Source organism: Vulpes lagopus, chromosome 10 (genome assembly GCF_018345385.1).
Source record: "Vulpes lagopus strain Blue_001 chromosome 10, ASM1834538v1, whole genome shotgun sequence".
NCBI classification, from domain to species: Eukaryota; Metazoa; Chordata; class Mammalia; order Carnivora; family Canidae; genus Vulpes; species Vulpes lagopus.
Genome location: NC_054833.1, coordinates 114,603,061 through 114,625,797, shown reverse-complemented (window position 1 = coordinate 114,625,797; position 22,737 = coordinate 114,603,061).

The window sequence follows — 22,737 nt, the reverse complement described above, 5'->3', positions numbered from 1 at the left end:
CTTACTTTTTTCCTTCCAATGCCTTTTCTTCTGCATTTCTACTCACTCTCGTTTTATTCTCATTATTCTGCAGTCCCCTAGAAGTCTAGCCAAATATGCAGGTCCCCTGTAGCTTTTTATATGCGTTTGGTGCTTAATGACAAAATTAAAGTCATCGGAGTCGAGAATGAATCACCATTTGCAGGGGTCTAAGTTCTTCAAATCTGCAATTCTTTTCCTTGTTGTAATAAAGAAGAAATCCTCCTTGGGCACTTCTGTTAATATGTATGATTGCATTCTTCCTTCTGGCCCATACGAGATTAAACGCAATCTCTTCCCTAATACACAAGTGCCTATGCAGCTTTACAGGTGAATTAATTGTTCGTTTCATTTGATTTTCTTCAGATGAGCTCCAGTTTATTTCTCCTCAATTTGTCTTTGGCAGATTTATTTTAAGTCTTTTATTTCAGTTTCTAAAGTATTTATCCTCTGGGTCTATTCTCCTTCCTGTACGATGGGAGACTAATTATTCTTCTCCTAATGAATGTTCTAAATGTATCCCATATGGTGGCATATGTGTGTTCAGACCAAAGATGCTTTGGGATAAAATAAGTAAATTCCTCTCGTGGGGTTTCCTTACAAACTTCGCTTTGTAACAGTGATAAGTTCAAAGATTCATAGACTCTAGGTTGCTATAGAGATCATCGTCTTCTCCCGACCTTCCTCGTTGTGCCGATAGGAGCAGAGGCCTAGGAACTACTTAGCTGGATTATGAGAGAGCTGAAGGCTGGGGATCAAGAAACTTGAGCTCTATTCCCAATTCTGCTACTGACATTTTAAAGTGTCTTTTGTATTACAGTCACTGGGCTTCCAGATGAGAAAACTGGTTCAAAGGGAGAAGAGGGACACGCATTCCTAAGGGGAGTCTTGTCTAGCCTCCCATTCCAACTCCGGCTTCTTCCCTTCAAAGTAATTATCTTTGTTTGTAAATAATATAAATCAAGTAATTATACTAATGAAAGTCTGAATCCCTTTTGCTCAATCAAATAGTGTGTTTTTGCTCATCTTACCTCATAGTTAGTAGGCACTAAATAAATATTTGTTGAATGAGTGAGTGAATCTCTCACATAGTGTTATGAAATACCTATTAGTTGTGTAACAGAACAGCGGGCATTTTATGTATGGACATTAGCTTAATCTTACCAGAAAGCCAGTATTTTTGGAAATAAAAATGTCTTTGACTAATGAGAAACTGAGGCTCAGAAGTTTTAAATAAATTGGCACTAGCCAACCTCCAGAACTGTAGCATGAATATAAAAGTCCTCTCATTTCAAAATCCAAGATCTTTCCACAGCACCAAAATGGTAGTTAAAATTTTTTGTTGATACCAATGACTGTTGCTGATGGCTTTACATCTTTTAGGTTATCAATTTTCATAACGACTCTCTATGTGAAGTGCGGTTTTATCGTATCAGGAAACCAAAACCTGAGATTTCTGAGTCTTTTTGTCAGGGTCAAACAGCTAATGAGTTGGTAAGGACTTGCATCCTTTATGTGATTTGGAGGACTTGCATCCTTACCTATCATTTATCTGAAATTCATATGTAATTGAATGTTGTGCAATTTTGCTTCCTGAATCTGGCAATCCCATCCATAAGGGATTCTTTCCCCATAATGTTTTGGGGATCTGATAGGCTTGTGTACATAAAAGTTGGACAAGTGGTATTTTGTTCTTTGGTTTGTATAGATAGCCTTCTATCATGTTCCAGGAGTCATCAAAGAAAGGTTGTACTAAGCTATTAACTTTAATTGTTTAAAAGATGTTATTTATTGATTTATTTTTGAGAGAGAGAGAGGGTATGAGCAGAGGGATGGGCAGAGAAGAGGGAGAAGTAGACTCCTGGCTGAGCAGGAAGCCCGATGCAGGGCTCGATCTCAGGACCCTGATCTCATGACCTGAGCCGAAGCCGACGCTTAACCGACCGAGCCCCCTAGGCTATTAATTTTTCTACGTCTAATTACATGTCAGTGATTCCCTCCCCCTGACCCTAGTATTTACTATTGATAAATATAGATGGACTTTGTAGTGGGGATGGAGGGCAGGAGACGATGAGATAGGAGATACTCATTTTTATTTCTAAAAGTGCCATTAATTTCCCCTTGTTCAATGCCCATTTTAGGCTCCAGGTTTTAATAAAATCGTATAACTTTCCGTGCTGTGAATTGTGTGATTTGGAGGAGAAAATGTAATTAATTTTGTTTTTAGGACTTTAATTTGATAAGAGACATGTTAACTATATCATGTAAGTTTATGTCTAGTAGCTGCACAGTGATTACGCATGTGTAATATTTAAATGTGCACATTTATGTAATTGGGGTACCATAAATTTCCTATAAAAGGAAAATGGAACATGGCAGAAAAGAACACCACTTATTGTGGGATTGCTCTATGCCAGGCAATGGATTCATCATTTTTGTGTTGTTTGTTTTCATATCACAGCCATCAGGGCCATATGATAACCTATATGCTGTAGCTCAAGAAAATGAACTCGTGAGAACTTAGTAGCTTGACCAAGGTTCCGTATACGTAAGCACTAGAATCTAAGTCTACCTTTACCTGAATCTGAAGCCACTTACTAATTTGTTTGGATAAAAAGCTCATTGTAAACCTGAAATGCATAAACTTCTTCGAGCAAATCTTCTATATTGAAGTGGAAAAACATTTCAGAAAAAAATAGCAGTTATGCTCTTACCACCCAAAATTAACAACTGCTAAAATATTTGCTTATATGCTTCCTATGTTTTTGTTGCTGCAAATGTTGCTTTTAAGGAAAAGAAATATTTCTACTTATTTTTATCAAATGAAAAATATATAGTAAAAAAACTTCAAGAAATGCAAAATACTGCCAAAAGAACATTTAAACAATCGCATGAAATCCTACCATTAAACATTAGGTGCCCGTAATTCCAGACATCTTTCTCGTATACAGAGAAATGGAAGGAGGAGGGGGGAAAAGGGAAAGAAAAGAGAAAAAAGATATAGAAATGAGAGAAATAGTAAAGGAAGTGTAAATATAATTAGTTTTACGAAAACGGAATCAGGGACACCTGGGTGACCCAGTTGGTTAAGTGTCCAACTCTTGATTTTGGCTCAGGTCGTGATCTTGTGATGTGAGGTCAAGCCCCACATCAGACTCCAAGCTTGGAGTCCGTTTGAAATGGTCTCTCCCATTCCCTATGTCCCTCTGTCCCCCACTTAAGCATGTGATATCTCTCTAGATACATGTCTAAGAAAATGGAATCATATTAAAACGCTTTATATTAAAACTATTAAATTGAATATTGCTTGGCTAGTTCATAAGTAGAATAAATAGAAGCACATCTGGAAAGATTAACAGAATTTAGTTAAGTGTTTCCATACCACAAGTGATATTTATTTACTGAAATATGCTCTTTTTTTTTAATTTTTTTATTTTTATTATTTATGATAGTCACAGAGAGAGAGAGAGAGGCAGAGACATAGGCAGAGGGAGAAGCAGGCTCCGTGCACTGGGAGCCTGATGTGGGATTCGATCCCGGGTCTCCAGGATCGCGCCCTGGGCCAAAGGCAAGCGCCAAACCACTGCGCCACCCAGGGATCCCTGAAATATGCTCTTAAACTAAAAAAATAGAGATATTGTTGAAGGAATATTGAACACTTATTTTTAATGATGTATTTTAACTTTAAACAGCACAATAAAAAAAATAAACAGCACAATAGCTATTTTGAATGTTGAAGACGCGAGAGGTTTTTCTTTTACTTATTCTCTAGTTGGTGTGTGTGTGTGTGTGTGTGTGTGTGTGTGTGTGTGTTTATAAACCTGGAAAAAAGAAAAATAATAGTAGGCTTTTAACATTTTTATAACTCCAAAATTCATGTAACTTTTATTAGTGTTATCATTATACTTAGTGTTATCATTATACTTACACGGAGTTCATGTTTACCACTGGGCTTTTTATCATGGATTTTTAATTTTCAGATTAGTTTGATTTTCCTTTTAATTGGTAGGACATTGTCAAGTGATTTTTCAAAGATCTCAGAAATTCTCTGCTGATTCTATTCTTTAATGATTGAGGGGTTTACTTGTTCCCTTTACAGCATGAAAGCATTTAGGCTAAGTATCATCTTCTTCAATGTCACTCTCATTCCCTCAAAAATATAAGTATATTTTGTTGATATGCCACTCATTATTTTTCTAGAAGCGAAAATAGCTGTGCAAATGGCTGACATCAGCGTAATTTTTCTTTCATATAGGATGTTTTTGTTTGTTTTGTTTTGTTTGTTTGTTTGTTTTTAGGGGGAGGGAGAAGGAGAGAAACAATCCCAAGCAGCGGAGCCTGATGAGGGGATTGATCTTAAGACCCTGAAATCATGACTTGAGATGAAATCAAGAGTCAAATGCCTTAGTCTGACACCCAGGCACCCAGATGAATTCTTCTTTTATTCTCAAAGTTAGACAATTTATCTAGGATATATATTGATCCTAAGCTTTTGGTATCCTAAAACACTTTGTGTTCTTTTATTCTGTGTGTTCAAGTAGTCTTTGTCTTTAACCATATATCTCACATTATATGATTAAATAAATTGCTCTGTATATAGATATTTTACTTTGGGGATACTCATTACCTCATGTTGAGTCACAACATCTTCTAGATCTATTAACTTATCTCTAATTGTTTTACTCTGTTGTTTTCATCTTTATTCACAATGATTGTCCCAGTGTCTGTAATTTAAGTTTAGAGTCTATATTCTGTTCTTGGCATATTTTAAAATTTATTAGTTGCACAATGAAAACAGTTGATCGCCAGTGGTTTCACCTTCAGCGTCAGGTTTTCCTGGAGACCTAGGACGGTTGTCAACACTATCGAAAATTCTAATAGAAAGCCTAAAATTTCTTATCTGTTAGTCTCTGCAGTCTCTATTTTGATTCATGAATAAAAAAATAGTCTTTAAATTAGAAAACTCCGCACTATATGTTTTGCACTCTAGTTCAAGCAGCATGATCATCATTCCAACGATATGGAAACGTCTAGTGTCATTGTTTTGATAAAAGATGTGTCACACATATATATCTGCATAAAACAGAATGAGTCTTGCCCTTTGAAGACATGGGTGGACCTTGTGGATAATGCTAAGTAAATAAGAGGAAGAAATACATGATTCATTTACATTGTGAAAGCAAAACAATTGACACAAACCAAACCTACTGATAGATACAGTAATGGTTGGGGTTGCAAGGGGGTGGGGTGGGGGCTGTTGACCATGGGTGAAACTGGAGAATGGGATAAAGAGGCATCATCTTCCAATCATAAAATAAATAAGTCTTGGAATACAGTGTGCAGCATGGTGACAAAAGTCCGTAATATTGTAGTGTCCACTTGGAAGTTGCCAAGACCATAAGTCCTAACTGTTCTCATCATAAGAAAAAAAAAATAGTAACTTTGCCTGGTGAGGATGATAACTAGATTTATGGTGGTGATAATTTCCCGGTATATATGGCTGCAATAAAATCATTACATTATACACCCGAAAGCAATATAATGTTATATGTCACTTATACCTCCATAATAAAAAAAGGGATATAAACCAATGGAACTTGCTGAACAAATGAATAGATGTCCTCTAGTGTTTTGGCGTCTCCACACCTCTTACTTTTTTCCTTCCAATGCCTTTTCTTCTGCATTTCTACTCACTCTCGTTTTATTCTCATTATTCTGCAGTCCCCTAGAAGTCTAGCCAAATATGCAGGTCCCCTGTAGCTTTTTATATGCGTTTGGTGCTTAATGACAAAATTAAAGTCATCGGAGTCGAGAATGAATCACCATTTGCAGGGGTCTAAGTTCTTCAAATCTGCAATTCTTTTCCTTGTTGTAATAAAGAAGAAATCCTCCTTGGGCACTTCTGTTAATATGTATGATTGCATTCTTCCTTCTGGCCCATACGAGATTAAACGCAATCTCTTCCCTAATACACAAGTGCCTATGCAGCTTTACAGGTGAATTAATTGTTCGTTTCATTTGATTTTCTTCAGATGAGCTCCAGTTTATTTCTCCTCAATTTGTCTTTGGCAGATTTATTTTAAGTCTTTTATTTCAGTTTCTAAAGTATTTATCCTCTGGGTCTATTCTCCTTCCTGTACGATGGGAGACTAATTATTCTTCTCCTAATGAATGTTCTAAATGTATCCCATATGGTGGCATATGTGTGTTCAGACCAAAGATGCTTTGGGATAAAATAAGTAAATTCCTCTCGTGGGGTTTCCTTACAAACTTCGCTTTGTAACAGTGATAAGTTCAAAGATTCATAGACTCTAGGTTGCTATAGAGATCATCGTCTTCTCCCGACCTTCCTCGTTGTGCCGATAGGAGCAGAGGCCTAGGAACTACTTAGCTGGATTATGAGAGAGCTGAAGGCTGGGGATCAAGAAACTTGAGCTCTATTCCCAATTCTGCTACTGACATTTTAAAGTGTCTTTTGTATTACAGTCACTGGGCTTCCAGATGAGAAAACTGGTTCAAAGGGAGAAGAGGGACACGCATTCCTAAGGGGAGTCTTGTCTAGCCTCCCATTCCAACTCCGGCTTCTTCCCTTCAAAGTAATTATCTTTGTTTGTAAATAATATAAATCAAGTAATTATACTAATGAAAGTCTGAATCCCTTTTGCTCAATCAAATAGTGTGTTTTTGCTCATCTTACCTCATAGTTAGTAGGCACTAAATAAATATTTGTTGAATGAGTGAGTGAATCTCTCACATAGTGTTATGAAATACCTATTAGTTGTGTAACAGAACAGCGGGCATTTTATGTATGGACATTAGCTTAATCTTACCAGAAAGCCAGTATTTTTGGAAATAAAAATGTCTTTGACTAATGAGAAACTGAGGCTCAGAAGTTTTAAATAAATTGGCACTAGCCAACCTCCAGAACTGTAGCATGAATATAAAAGTCCTCTCATTTCAAAATCCAAGATCTTTCCACAGCACCAAAATGGTAGTTAAAATTTTTTGTTGATACCAATGACTGTTGCTGATGGCTTTACATCTTTTAGGTTATCAATTTTCATAACGACTCTCTATGTGAAGTGCGGTTTTATCGTATCAGGAAACCAAAACCTGAGATTTCTGAGTCTTTTTGTCAGGGTCAAACAGCTAATGAGTTGGTAAGGACTTGCATCCTTTATGTGATTTGGAGGACTTGCATCCTTACCTATCATTTATCTGAAATTCATATGTAATTGAATGTTGTGCAATTTTGCTTCCTGAATCTGGCAATCCCATCCATAAGGGATTCTTTCCCCATAATGTTTTGGGGATCTGATAGGCTTGTGTACATAAAAGTTGGACAAGTGGTATTTTGTTCTTTGGTTTGTATAGATAGCCTTCTATCATGTTCCAGGAGTCATCAAAGAAAGGTTGTACTAAGCTATTAACTTTAATTGTTTAAAAGATGTTATTTATTGATTTATTTTTGAGAGAGAGAGAGGGTATGAGCAGAGGGATGGGCAGAGAAGAGGGAGAAGTAGACTCCTGGCTGAGCAGGAAGCCCGATGCAGGGCTCGATCTCAGGACCCTGATCTCATGACCTGAGCCGAAGCCGACGCTTAACCGACCGAGCCCCCTAGGCTATTAATTTTTCTACGTCTAATTACATGTCAGTGATTCCCTCCCCCTGACCCTAGTATTTACTATTGATAAATATAGATGGACTTTGTAGTGGGGATGGAGGGCAGGAGACGATGAGATAGGAGATACTCATTTTTATTTCTAAAAGTGCCATTAATTTCCCCTTGTTCAATGCCCATTTTAGGCTCCAGGTTTTAATAAAATCGTATAACTTTCCGTGCTGTGAATTGTGTGATTTGGAGGAGAAAATGTAATTAATTTTGTTTTTAGGACTTTAATTTGATAAGAGACATGTTAACTATATCATGTAAGTTTATGTCTAGTAGCTGCACAGTGATTACGCATGTGTAATATTTAAATGTGCACATTTATGTAATTGGGGTACCATAAATTTCCTATAAAAGGAAAATGGAACATGGCAGAAAAGAACACCACTTATTGTGGGATTGCTCTATGCCAGGCAATGGATTCATCATTTTTGTGTTGTTTGTTTTCATATCACAGCCATCAGGGCCATATGATAACCTATATGCTGTAGCTCAAGAAAATGAACTCGTGAGAACTTAGTAGCTTGACCAAGGTTCCGTATACGTAAGCACTAGAATCTAAGTCTACCTTTACCTGAATCTGAAGCCACTTACTAATTTGTTTGGATAAAAAGCTCATTGTAAACCTGAAATGCATAAACTTCTTCGAGCAAATCTTCTATATTGAAGTGGAAAAACATTTCAGAAAAAAATAGCAGTTATGCTCTTACCACCCAAAATTAACAACTGCTAAAATATTTGCTTATATGCTTCCTATGTTTTTGTTGCTGCAAATGTTGCTTTTAAGGAAAAGAAATATTTCTACTTATTTTTATCAAATGAAAAATATATAGTAAAAAAACTTCAAGAAATGCAAAATACTGCCAAAAGAACATTTAAACAATCGCATGAAATCCTACCATTAAACATTAGGTGCCCGTAATTCCAGACATCTTTCTCGTATACAGAGAAATGGAAGGAGGAGGGGGGAAAAGGGAAAGAAAAGAGAAAAAAGATATAGAAATGAGAGAAATAGTAAAGGAAGTGTAAATATAATTAGTTTTACGAAAACGGAATCAGGGACACCTGGGTGACCCAGTTGGTTAAGTGTCCAACTCTTGATTTTGGCTCAGGTCGTGATCTTGTGATGTGAGGTCAAGCCCCACATCAGACTCCAAGCTTGGAGTCCGTTTGAAATGGTCTCTCCCATTCCCTATGTCCCTCTGTCCCCCACTTAAGCATGTGATATCTCTCTAGATACATGTCTAAGAAAATGGAATCATATTAAAACGCTTTATATTAAAACTATTAAATTGAATATTGCTTGGCTAGTTCATAAGTAGAATAAATAGAAGCACATCTGGAAAGATTAACAGAATTTAGTTAAGTGTTTCCATACCACAAGTGATATTTATTTACTGAAATATGCTCTTTTTTTTTAATTTTTTTATTTTTATTATTTATGATAGTCACAGAGAGAGAGAGAGAGGCAGAGACATAGGCAGAGGGAGAAGCAGGCTCCGTGCACTGGGAGCCTGATGTGGGATTCGATCCCGGGTCTCCAGGATCGCGCCCTGGGCCAAAGGCAAGCGCCAAACCACTGCGCCACCCAGGGATCCCTGAAATATGCTCTTAAACTAAAAAAATAGAGATATTGTTGAAGGAATATTGAACACTTATTTTTAATGATGTATTTTAACTTTAAACAGCACAATAAAAAAAATAAACAGCACAATAGCTATTTTGAATGTTGAAGACGCGAGAGGTTTTTCTTTTACTTATTCTCTAGTTGGTGTGTGTGTGTGTGTGTGTGTGTGTGTGTGTGTGTGTGTGTTTATAAACCTGGAAAAAAGAAAAATAATAGTAGGCTTTTAACATTTTTATAACTCCAAAATTCATGTAACTTTTATTAGTGTTATCATTATACTTAGTGTTATCATTATACTTACACGGAGTTCATGTTTACCACTGGGCTTTTTATCATGGATTTTTAATTTTCAGATTAGTTTGATTTTCCTTTTAATTGGTAGGACATTGTCAAGTGATTTTTCAAAGATCTCAGAAATTCTCTGCTGATTCTATTCTTTAATGATTGAGGGGTTTACTTGTTCCCTTTACAGCATGAAAGCATTTAGGCTAAGTATCATCTTCTTCAATGTCACTCTCATTCCCTCAAAAATATAAGTATATTTTGTTGATATGCCACTCATTATTTTTCTAGAAGCGAAAATAGCTGTGCAAATGGCTGACATCAGCGTAATTTTTCTTTCATATAGGATGTTTTTGTTTGTTTTGTTTTGTTTGTTTGTTTGTTTTTAGGGGGAGGGAGAAGGAGAGAAACAATCCCAAGCAGCGGAGCCTGATGAGGGGATTGATCTTAAGACCCTGAAATCATGACTTGAGATGAAATCAAGAGTCAAATGCCTTAGTCTGACACCCAGGCACCCAGATGAATTCTTCTTTTATTCTCAAAGTTAGACAATTTATCTAGGATATATATTGATCCTAAGCTTTTGGTATCCTAAAACACTTTGTGTTCTTTTATTCTGTGTGTTCAAGTAGTCTTTGTCTTTAACCATATATCTCACATTATATGATTAAATAAATTGCTCTGTATATAGATATTTTACTTTGGGGATACTCATTACCTCATGTTGAGTCACAACATCTTCTAGATCTATTAACTTATCTCTAATTGTTTTACTCTGTTGTTTTCATCTTTATTCACAATGATTGTCCCAGTGTCTGTAATTTAAGTTTAGAGTCTATATTCTGTTCTTGGCATATTTTAAAATTTATTAGTTGCACAATGAAAACAGTTGATCGCCAGTGTGTTTCCTTCAACCGGTAGTTTTCCCTTTTGTTTATGTGACGGTTGCAACACTATCGAAAATTCTTAATTAGAAAAAAATAAAATTCTTAATTAGTTATTCTATGACAGTCAGCAATTTTAAGGAATTGTGAATAATGTTTTATTCCGGATTTTGCTTCTCTATTCTTATGGCAGATTCCTTTCTCCTCTCATATTTTGTTTTCAGTTTTAGATGTAGATTTGCCATATACTTCATTTTCACCTTAATTAGTTTGGAATGACTGTGTAGAAGTACATTTGTTTTGAAAGAACAGTCAGGTGACCCACACTATATCTGAAAACAGATTTTTGGTCTTGAACAACTCGTGAAGGCTTTTTATGTGTTGCATTGGCTTTTCTATACCTAAGCTGAATGGTAATAGTGGGCAAGTGATGTTGGGCATTGGGGGAGCATAGACAAGGTCAAGTATAGGCTTTGTTAAAGTGACTGAATTTTGTTCTTTTCTGAGAGTGCTGATGATACAAGAGTATATATTATACCCTAAGTCAACTTCAGTATATGAGATGTAGGATTTACAATTTTTGCCCATTGTGGTCATTTCTCTCTTTAGTGTGTCCACTTTCCCCATGTCACTCTTTTTGCCTTAGTGGTGGTTTCTCTCACTTCTCCATTATCAGGAGATACAAGAATATAAGGCTACTTAAGAATTGGTGGGGGCATCCCCCGTGGCACAGCGGTTTAGTGCCACCTGCAGCCCAGGGTTTGATCCTGGGGACCCTGGATCGAGTCCCACATCAGGCTCCCTGCATGGAGCTTGCTTCTCCCTCTGCCTGTGCCTCTGCCTCTCTCTCTCTCTCTCTCTCTCTCTCTTTGTGTGTGTCTCTATGAATAAATAAATAAAAGAGTCATTAAAAAAAAGAATTGGCGAGAATTCCTAACATACTGTTAACTCACCACTTTGTTTTATAGGTAATATCCAAATACTGCATTTTGTTTATGTTATTTTCTTTCTTTCCCCAGGCACTGGTTGCTGAAAATTATTGTATGGGGGTATTCTCTCTCTCTCTGTGTTATTGGTACTTTCCCCAGTATTGATGATGATGAAGGGGTTCAGAATGAACCTCCCCAAATTCAAAATGTGTCTTTTGAGCTGAAGTAAAACATTACTTTTGAGCTGAAGTTAATCAAGGCCCAAAAGATTCCAGAAAAGCTTTTACTTCCCTCCTCTTAGCTGCCAAAAGAATTTAGACAGAGGCCTGGTCCAGGAAGAAAATTATTACTGGAGAGAACTACAAAGAATATGGGCTAAGTGTGGTAAATTAAGGGTAAGCTTGGCAGGGCCTGTAGATCAGGTTCCTCTCTGTTGTCCCACTGTTTCTCCATGGTATCTGGCATCACAAACATTTGTTTTCCAAATATTTGTTGTTTCCATCTTCCTGTCAATTTCTTTCTCCCTTTTGAAGTCTTAGGTCCCTACCCCTGCTTCTTAGCTCAGGTTAGCATATAAGTCTCAATTGCCAGACTACCTGGGGGGTCTTATTTTTTTTGGGTTCCCACATATATGTAATTAATTTTTTCTGTTCATCTGTTTTACATCAATTAATTAATAGACCAGCCAGAAGAATCTAGAAAAGTAGAGGAAAAATTTTTCCCCCTTTACAATTATGATGATATGAAACATAAGGGAGAAAATTCTTTGAGTTTTAATGATTATTTAAGATGTGAATTTTGAAACATGTTATTATGTCTCTCTACTCAAGATGGCGATTCGTGTGTCCCACCTTTGCACCCCCAGTGCAGCCAAAAAGTCTATTTCATTAGGTTCTCAATCACATTGTTGTTAATACATATGTGTTCATCTATTGTCTCTAGTAAGTTGTGAGCTCTTTGAAGATATGAAGATAGAGTATGTGCCTTATTTTCTCTTGTTTATGACATCTAGTCCATTGCTCAGTGTGTAAAATAAATGAATAAGTGAATGAGTTTACATGTTGCCCGATCTATGTTCACAATAGGACTTACTTTTTAATAGATTGGCTTTCTAAAAATAATATAGAGATTTTTCAGGGAATTACATTCTACTGGTAAAAATACTCAAGCTGAAGACTGAATGTGCATCTGGGACCACTTATGAGAGAAGATTTTCTACATAGTTGAAACTGGACATCATGTTCTCCAGTTAGGATTTTACTGAGAAGCACCTACTTAGAAATTAAAAAAAAAAGTTTTCCACATAATTTCCAGCTAGATGTCCTTAAGTGATGAATTTTACATATTTTAGAATCTTCTAATCCACCTGTAAGAATGATTCAGTTACATTTCTTCCACACCATCTCTTTCTTCCTGGACTTTTTTTCCAGTGATTTTAATATAATAGTAAAAACAACTACAATAATACCACTGATATAGCGATAGCAACAGAAACAAGAAAATAAATACACCAGCCTTATTAAAAAACCTTTATGGCATTCCTCCTTTGAATCTGAAACTCTGGCATTGTCTGTGACTGTTCTGAAGGCGATGTGAGAGTTCATTCAGATGCATTTTTAAGCTTATGGTTATTAACTTTCCAAACTTGGAAGCATCCCTCGTGGTCTCTTCAATAGCTGTGTCCTCTACCTGACTTTCGGTTTTTGCCTGCAAACAATCATGGGAGTACAGACCATTTTAAAGTAAAATTAGTTTGGCAGAAAGGTTTGTTTCCCCTTCTTTTGTTGCCTTGATATACTACTAGTTTCAAATGCTTAATTTAAACTTGAAAGAAAATTCCTGATGTCCTTGCTTTACATTTCTAGACATCCAATAGTGTACCCCGTCCTGAGGTAATAATCTACTCATAGATTTATAGAAACAGTGAATAACTTAGGATAAACTTAGACTAGGTCAGGAAAGACCTAGAAAGAAAAAGCATTCTGAGAATTCTGAGAACATGCATAAACCTCTCTTCACTTTTTATGAGGCTAACAACTAAGCGCTTAATAAGAAGAATAATTATTTTTGAGTGTGCCGTGTTTGAGTCTGGTTGATACTCTAACTACCACATGATACCATGTGTGTATTGCCTTTTCTATTTCCCTGGGACAGAACATTGAAGCTCAGAGTTGACACAACCAAATCTGTAAAATGTAGAACTAGAATTTGAACTGAGGTCTTTCTGATCCTGTCATCATTATGAGACAATATATCTGCGCTCAGGCTGAGCTGACTGCAAAGTTTAACACAGAAGAAGAAGATGTCTAGCATTTACATAAAAGCAAGAACAAATGAGAGTTCAGGAAAAATTCCGCATGAGGAATGGAATGTTCTGATAAAGCAATTCATAGAAAAAGAAAAAAAAATAGAGGAAGGTAAGGGAGGTCTGGAGGTGAGGAGTTTCAATTTTTTGTCAGCTTTATTGAGATATATTTAACCTATGAACTTTTGTAAGTTTAAGGTTTACAGTGTGATGGTTTGATGCATGCATAACTTGCAAAAGAACTATTGCAATATGGTGGCGGGGGGGCAAAATGTACATCTCCAAATATGCCTCTTTGATATAAAGTTTATCTTGAACTGATTATTATTATTTTTAAGATTTTTATTTACTTATTTGAGAAAAAGAGGAGAGAGAAAGCATGTGCAGGGGTGGAGGCAGAGTGAGAGGGAGAGAAGGTCTTAAGCAGACTCTGCCCTGAGTGTGGAGCCCAACGTGGGGCTCAGTCTCTTGGTTTGGGGGTCAAAACCAAGGGTCAGACACGTCACTAATTGTGCCACACAGGTGCCCCTGGAGTTATTTTTTAGAAACAGCAGGCACAAGAGCAGCCCTGAAAACCCAGTAGAAGTTATCCTTTCTAAGAGACATTTACATTTATAAAGGAGATTTGTACCAAGAAGAGAAGGATGGCTCTAAACCTCTGGAAACACTTATTAATGGAGAAGACAAGGACTTATATTTGCATAAGAGCCTTATCTCTGTTTCTTATGCTTTTCCTGGTAACCTCTCATAATTGTCTTCCGCACCCCCAACCTTCTTTTGTTGTACCTTCTTTTGTTGTACCTTCTTTTGGTTTTAGCTGGAGGTGGCATTTATGGGGATGGCTTAGGCCACTGCATGGAGTTGCTTGGTTTTCCTGAGTACACACCATGTGTACAGGAGGTAGACACGTTATTAAACTTATGTTTATTTTTCTCCTTTTGATTTGTTTTTCTTTTTTTTTTTAATTATCACAGAGGTGTTTCAGTCAAGAACCTAGCAGAGTAGAGGGGAAATTATTTTCAGTTAGTTAATGTTTCCATCATCTTACATAATTATTTGTGTGTGGGTGCTGTGTTAACATTTAAAATCTTTTCTCTTAGCAAGTTTCGAGTATATAATACAGTATTGTTAACTATAGTCATTAGGCTATATATTAGAATTCAGAACTCAATCATCTTATAATTGGAATTTTATACCCTCTGACCGACATCTCCCCATTTCTCCCACTTCACAACCCATGCCGAGCACGATTCTACTCTCTGTTATGAGTTTGGCTTATAATTAGAAGGTTCCTTTTGAAAGGATGGCATTTTTTTTTAATAAAGATTGCATTTATTTATTTATTTATTTATTTATTTATTTATTTATGTATTTATGTATTTATGTATTTATTTATTTAGAGAGAGAGAGAGCTTGAGATAGCAAGAGAGAGCAGAGTAGGAGGGAGGAGCAGAGAGAGAAGCAGGCTCCCACTGAGCAGGGAGTGATGAGGGACTTGATCCCAGGACCCTGGGATCATGACCTGAACTGAAGGCAGATGCTTAACTGACTGAGCCACCCAGGCCCCGTGAGAAGAGGGCATTTGGATAGAGAATTGTTGGAAATGGGTCAGTTAAATGGGTCAGCAGGTATATGGAAGAAGAGCACTAGAGACTGAAGTAGCACATTTAGTGCAAAGAGATCAAGGCTGGAGCAGGCCTGGTGAAGACATGAAACAATAAAGGACCAAGTGGAGCTAGAGCTATGTGGGTGGGGGTGGAAAGGGACCTTGGTCAGAGTTGATATTAGGTAACAGAGGCCAGATGATGCATGATAAACTGTAAACAGAACAGTGCTAGGCTCTAAGTCCTAGGAGAGCTTGTGCTGAACTGCAGAGTGCACACCCAAACGAAGGACCTCTGGATTACATTTTATAATAAAGAAACACAGTTCTGACCAGTATAACACGTTAAAGACTGATATTCAGCTAATGGACAGTAGCTTGCAATTCCTAATTTAATTCAGCAGCATCCATTTATAGAAAAAAGATGCTGGGCCCATAAAATGTTAGTGTCACAGCTATCAGCTGTCAAAATTTTGTTTTCTAAATTCCCATCCATTTTCCCCTTCCTCTACAAACTGTGTTGTGATTTGGCAAAGTTTTAGAAAAGGGGTTTGAACATAGGCTAGGAGAAACTCAGTCTCCAAGGAAAGTTTGTAGTGACTTAGAAATCATGAGATATCATTGTGAAATCTGAAAGAACAGGTTTGCTTTTAAAAACTGGTTTGTTAAATTCAGAGAAATATCCCTAAATCCTCCTGGCAAAGTATAGATTGCACCAGCAGTTGAACTTTCATCAAAGGAACTTGGTGAAATGACTTTTGGATCAAAATAATCCTTTCCTTTTTCCATCCAGTTCTGTGGGAACTATCCTTTTAGATGATAAGGATTCTTCTCTCCTAGTATGCATTAATATCTTTCATCCTTTAGAACATCTTGGGGAGAGAGAAATTCCCACTTCTATCCTCAGAAGTTCTCCTGGCTGGATTGATAATTGACACAGAACAGAGTAACAGAAGAAAAACAACAACCAACCAACCAAAAAGCAAAATTTAATTACGTGTGCATGGAGGTCCAGTAATAGACTTGATACCCAAGTAAATGACCAAGGCATGCAGCATTTATGTATTTTAGACAAAGAAATATAAATACGGGAGGAAATGACAGGATAAAGAAAACTTAGTTTGTAAGCTTCTGTTAGTACGGAATTCCAAACAGAAGTCTGTTGGGGAAGTAAATTAATAAAAGTAACACAGTTTGTTTATATAGTCCTCTTCAGCACTGAACTCCCATTGGTGGTCCTAAGGATGCTTCCCAGTCTTCAGTTGAAGGAGGGACACTCGTCCCATGAGAGATTTATTTCCTGCGTTCAGCGAGTCAAAGGGTCAAGGTGCCCTTGTATCAGCTGCTTTGTTCAGTAGCTTTAATTCAAAATAATCATTACGCCATTGTAGCATATTTTAGGATGGTCTTCCCTGGGCCCCCACAATCATTAAGCCTTAGGAGTGCAGAAGGAGCCTTCCTGCCAGGGCCTGCATCGTGTGACATTTACATTACTATCCGTGAAACAACATGGCGAAATGTGAAGCGCAGACCATATTCCGGGACCCAGTGAGTTCTTATGTCTTTTTTTTTCCTTTTACTCCCAAAGAATATGATAAAATAAAATAGGCAGTACGAAAACTCCTGATTTACATAGTAACTGATTTTAACGACTCCTTAATTGTTCCCATATCCTCTTTAACAATGAGAGAAAAGGTGCATCGTAGGCCTTGCTAAATCACAATTTCCATTACATGTTTCCATAGGACATGTGATGTTTGAAGCAGAATATCTAACACATAACAGTTGAAGCGTGGCTAATTGGTTGGCTGGCTGGACGGACAGACGGACGGATGGATGGATGGATGGACGGATGGATGAGTGAATGGATAGATGCACAGACAGAAACATGAATGCATCAGTAAATCAATAGATTGAATTGTTTTTCACACTTGAACATATTAATTAATCTTGATGGACCCCTAATATTTAATCTGGTGAAAGATAATACCTAAAATTACCTCCAGCTCTGAAAGTGTATAGTTCTATACATTTTGATTATTTTGCACATTTTGGTCATGTCATGTGTTAAAGAAGTAGTACTTCTTTATGTATAAAATATATATTAGCAGTTGCATATATAAGATTATATGATTATGGGGCTCTTCCATAATTCACAAAATGTTGAAGTAGGTTAAATTCTTTTCAGGGATACAGTGGTATATAATATATTGCTATATTTTTATTTATTAGTGTCATGTCTTTTTTTTTTTTAAGTATTCTATATACCAAACATGGGGCTCAAACTCATAGCCTCAAGATCAAGAGCAGCATGCTCCACCAACTGAGCCAGCCAATAACCCCTAGAGTCTTATGTCTTCACCAAAAACAGTATTAGGACTGATAGAAATATTTGAAAACAATAATGAGATGTTCCTATTTTATAACTGAGGGCACTGGGGCCTGGAATGATCAAAGACAGTTTTAGTTTGTTCTTGTTCGTTGTTACCCAAGGTTCTACTAAAATTACCGATTTTCAGCAAGCAAAATCAGGAAAGAGTTTTAAGGTCAATGGGACTGAGGTCCAACATCACATCTGGATGAATGGAAACCTAAGATACTGAAGCTTCCTAAAGCTGTGTGCTCTTTGTAGTTACCACACACTCTTCTAAGGAGCTTCAACCAAAAATCCTAAAATCTTTGCTGATTTTTCTTTACCTGATGTGTTAAATTTAAAAATTAATCCAATGCCCTCAAATCTGTTTCTTGTTTTACAAAATAGTTTATTGATTAGCCAAGGTCTAAACAAAGCTTCCTACTTGACTCATTGATCAAAATAAGATCCAAGAGCTCATTAACTGGGCTGTCAGATACCTTCATTTATTCATAAGCTTCTTTTTTCCCCACTAACCTTTTACAGTAATAAAAGCAAAAAAAAAAAAAAAAAGCTTATGTACTTTTTGTTTCACCAAGCATGTATTAGTCACCATTATGCTCTTTTCCAAAGGAGTTTTTGGAGAAAATGTACATTCCCATGTATCTTATTTGGAGGATGAAATCTCCTAGACACCAAACTGTTTAATAGATTATTGTAGCTTTACTAAGAGAAAATGGCAGTCACTTAATGTTTCTATTCTGGTATCATTAATTGCCAGCATAATCCAACCATAGCACAAAACACCAGCTCAATAAGGGAGTGAAGGATCTTTTGGAAAATGTTCTTTGTATATTTCTGATGGTGAGGGGACTCATTGGTAGAAGTTCTCAAACTTTATCACTAAAATTTGAATCAACTGGTGATTAACTGTGCCTCCTATTTATTCACAGCTTCTCTGTATAGAACCTGAGTTCAGTTTGGGTAAATGGTCCCATATTTGCATGCATGGATTTGAATGCATATTTACAATATGTTGTCTTTTGCTAGGGTGATTATATAATTTAGCGTCCAGACCAGAACACCTTTGAGAGTCAAAGAGTCCTACTAATAATCATGTTGGAATAAGCAACTCCTATACAACAGGGACTTAGGATCACCTTACCTTACCTTACCTTACCTTACCTTACCTTACCTTACCTTACCTTACCTTACCTTACCTTACTTATGGTCGAGGGAATGAGAGATTTTACCGTACCGGCCCTCTCCCCCACACGAGCCCCTTTTCTCACCGAAGACTATCTTGCACATTATTATTCCAGGATGACTTTCAGTACCGACTCTTCCTCTCCAGGCTTTCTAATTCTATGCACCTCAGGTTCCAGTTTTGCAGCGAAGTTCCCTGGTCCCCCAGCTCCCATTGATTAGTCTTTCTGAGCAGTACTTAGAGTTTGCACTGCACATCATCATTGGCTCTGAAATTGTTTGCTCTTGTTTCATATATATGTGAGTTTTATCTTCCCGGACATACCCCAGGTTTCTCAGAAGCAGGGAGGAATGCCTTATACTATTTCCTCTCCAGCAGACAACGTATGAATCGGCAGTTAACGCTGCAGTCATATATCCAATCACTATCCGGGACGTGCTAATGTTTTTCTCCCCCACATCCTGCCACCTTTCTCGCTGCTCCAACTGCACTGGCCTGCGCACCATTTCTTCAACATGCTAGGGACGTTGAACCTGTAGTAGCCATTCAGGTGGCCTCTTGTGTATTCTCTTCCGTTTAGTTACAGGTTGGCTTTCTTCAGGTTCCTGCTCCAAATTCCTTCTTTAGAAAAGAATCCCTTGGAATTATCCACATTATATCCTCTTTCCATCCCATCAGCCTTATTCCCTCAGCTGCTCTCCTTACTTTATTTCTCTACATCATTTCTACTGGATTTCTCTTTCGCTTACTTCTTTTCTAGCATCAAATACACACAAATTGCCATGACTCTGCCCCACCCCAATAATAAATAAGCTTCCTGTCTGTCTTGTTCATCCATTATAAACATGTAGAGCTGTGTTATGAACATGGAGAGCCCTCAACAAATTTTTGTATATCTGTTGAAAGACGATAGCAAGGAAGAAAAATATACCCAAATAAACAGGAGCAGTGAAGGAAGGAAAGTATGGAGCAGTTTACTCGAGAAGGAATATGAATCGTGTCTTTCACAATGTGGAACCTCTACTTCTGTACTTGAACTCAGATCTGTCTTTTGGCCTCATTTCCTATGAAGTTCCTACTAGCAATGTGATGCTGAATGATCACCCAGGCTAACAGAAATTCTGAGTTTTCCATTTCTAGAAATTCTTCAACAAATCTTCCCCATGAGGAGTTGGATGGAAACTAAGTGCTGTTCTGAAATTTGTTCTCCATTGAAAGACCAAAAATAAACAAGTATGAACATCATGCAGAGCTCTTTTTAATTTTTTCCATGAGATATTAGGTCTGGGAAAGAAAGGGTGTGGAAGCAACGTATAATAGCTGTGTCAGGTACCTTGCATATCACCAACTCCTTACAAGACAAAATTAGCCTCTGTTGCTTTAAAATAACCCTGCATGGGCCCATGAAAATGGTAAGCCATAAACAAAGCATTTTAATGGATTTTCACTTTTGTACTATCAGTGCAGATAAAATTTAACTGCATCCTCTAAGAACCTTTTCTAGAGATGTAGCAGTGCATGTAAAATTTGTTTGGCCTTCAATCCACCCTCTTTTTTTTTTTTTTTTTTTGTTTGTTTGTTTCATTTTTTGGAAAAAAAACCCACCCTTGCCATTTTGAGAGTCACTCTTTCCCATCTGTGGTTATATGGTTAGAATAGAAGCTGCCACCTTTTAATATGATCCTGGGAGTAAACACATGGTTTAGGCTCAGATCATCATCATAGCTCAAGGTGTACATCGGATCAAACCCAGACCAGTGAGAACCTTCCTAATGGTTTTGTTAAATTTGAGCTAGAAGGAAAGGCCCTTTCCTCCTCGGCCACAGAAGCCTGGAAATTAGTAAGACTTAAACTGCCCTTTATATGTAAAAAAGTAGTATTCACTTTTTCCTCTCAAAATCAAAGACAGCAAACAAAACTAAAACAAACAAAAACACAGGAAACTCACCCACACACGACAACAAAAGTGTGAAACAGTTTGACTGTATTTGAGTACCTGGTTCCAGTTGCCCAACATAAACTCTAAAACCATCCTTTCCTTTGCTTTAATTAAATGATTCAAGAAACTATTTTCCAGCACTTTTCTGCATGCTTGATTTTCTGTTGCTCATTTTTGGGCTCTTAAACTCTAATTTATGTTCTTAATGTTATTTTGGCCAGGGGGTGAGGGAGTGGGATAGGGGGCTTTTCTCCTGTGATGCCTCTCTTGAAATCCCAGATCAAATTACTCTCTCCCTCTTCTCCACCATTTATTCAATTTCATGTTCATACTTCTATAATTTTATATCTCCGTGCAGGGCATTTTTTTTTTGCATGTGAGTTTCCACTGCTGTATTCTCTATGTTTTGTAAGGAGCAAAGTTCTGTTTTTAACACCATTGCTACAACTCAGCACTTTAATCTCAAATATTAGGTTCTCAGTAAGTGTTTGAATTCATAAATGACCTTGGAAATTGGGTTCTTTTTGTCTAGTTAAGAAACTTAGGATAGTCCACTGATGTCACTCCTGATATTTGACAGAAACAGTCATTCAGAAGCACATTAATGCCGAATTGTGTATTTGACAGTCGCTAAGACTTAACTAGACTTACGTGGTTATCATTTTGGAATATATATAAGTATTAAATCATTAAGGTGTGCACATCTAAGTAATGTGCTACATGTCGGTTATACCTTGAATGTGTGTGTGTGTGTGTGTGTGTGCGCGCAGAGGGCAAGAAGGGAAGAGTATAGGCTAAAATATGGGACACACAGTATGATCACAGTTTTGAAAAAAAACAAGGTATAGTGTTATTATAAGTGGACAACATATAGATTAGTGGTTTTCTTCCCTATATTTCTGTGTTCTCAAATTAATATGTATTACATAAATAATTTTTGAAGTCCGAAAGTAAAGCCTCTCTGTGTCACGGGACCTCTTGGAACACATTGTTCTCCATCACGATGCAGGAGTGTCCACTAACTTCTGGCCAGTGACCCACTATTCTACATGGAGTGGAAAACCTCCTCCATCTGTTCCTCTGCAACAGGTTGATTCTTCACAGTTTTTGCATTGTCTGAAATAAATAAGCACACCCCCGGGGTGGGGGAAACAAGCAGGTAAATAAGCTTCAGCAAAATGACATTGATTGGAGGCAAATGCTTTCTTGTCATATAGGACTTTTTGGTCAATTCCAGTCCTTTACTTTTGCGACCTCAGCTATCCTCTCTTCTTTCTGTTCATCAGAATTACTCCTATCTTTCTCTGCTCTTCTTCTGGGTATTTTATTATAATCTCTTAATTAAAATGACACTCAAGATTAATTTGCATTTGAAAAAGAAAGGTGTGCAATAGTGTCGTACGTCAAAATGTTCCACATCTGAATATTGCTCTACTTAACTCACTTTGCTTCTCATGCTACATGATTTAATTTTTAATATGAGTAAGGTATTTACTTACTGTTTACTTACTGAATTTTTCTTTCTATTAAATGTACAGGATAGGAATAATAAGAAAGGCTTTACAAGGATGGGCAGTGGTCATTCCAAGGGGTCATTTGATGTCAGGATTAGTAACATACATGTTCATGCAAAATTACACATATGCTACACTTTTGTGTAAACTATAATTTCATCATCTGGATAGGTTTCACGGAGGGACATTTAAAATATATTTTTGTGAAAGATTTAAATCGAGAAAAGCATTCAGGGGAAAAATAAAGCAATACTTCTATTGTTCTGATTAGGCCAGTAGAAGATTCAAGTAGAGTGTACATTGAAGAACCTTTCTAGTAGGACCTTCCCAGGCTTAGTACGCTGTATTTATCTTGGCCCTGGAAGAGGTAGAGGCAGTTCTATGTAAAGTTTATTTGATAAGAATC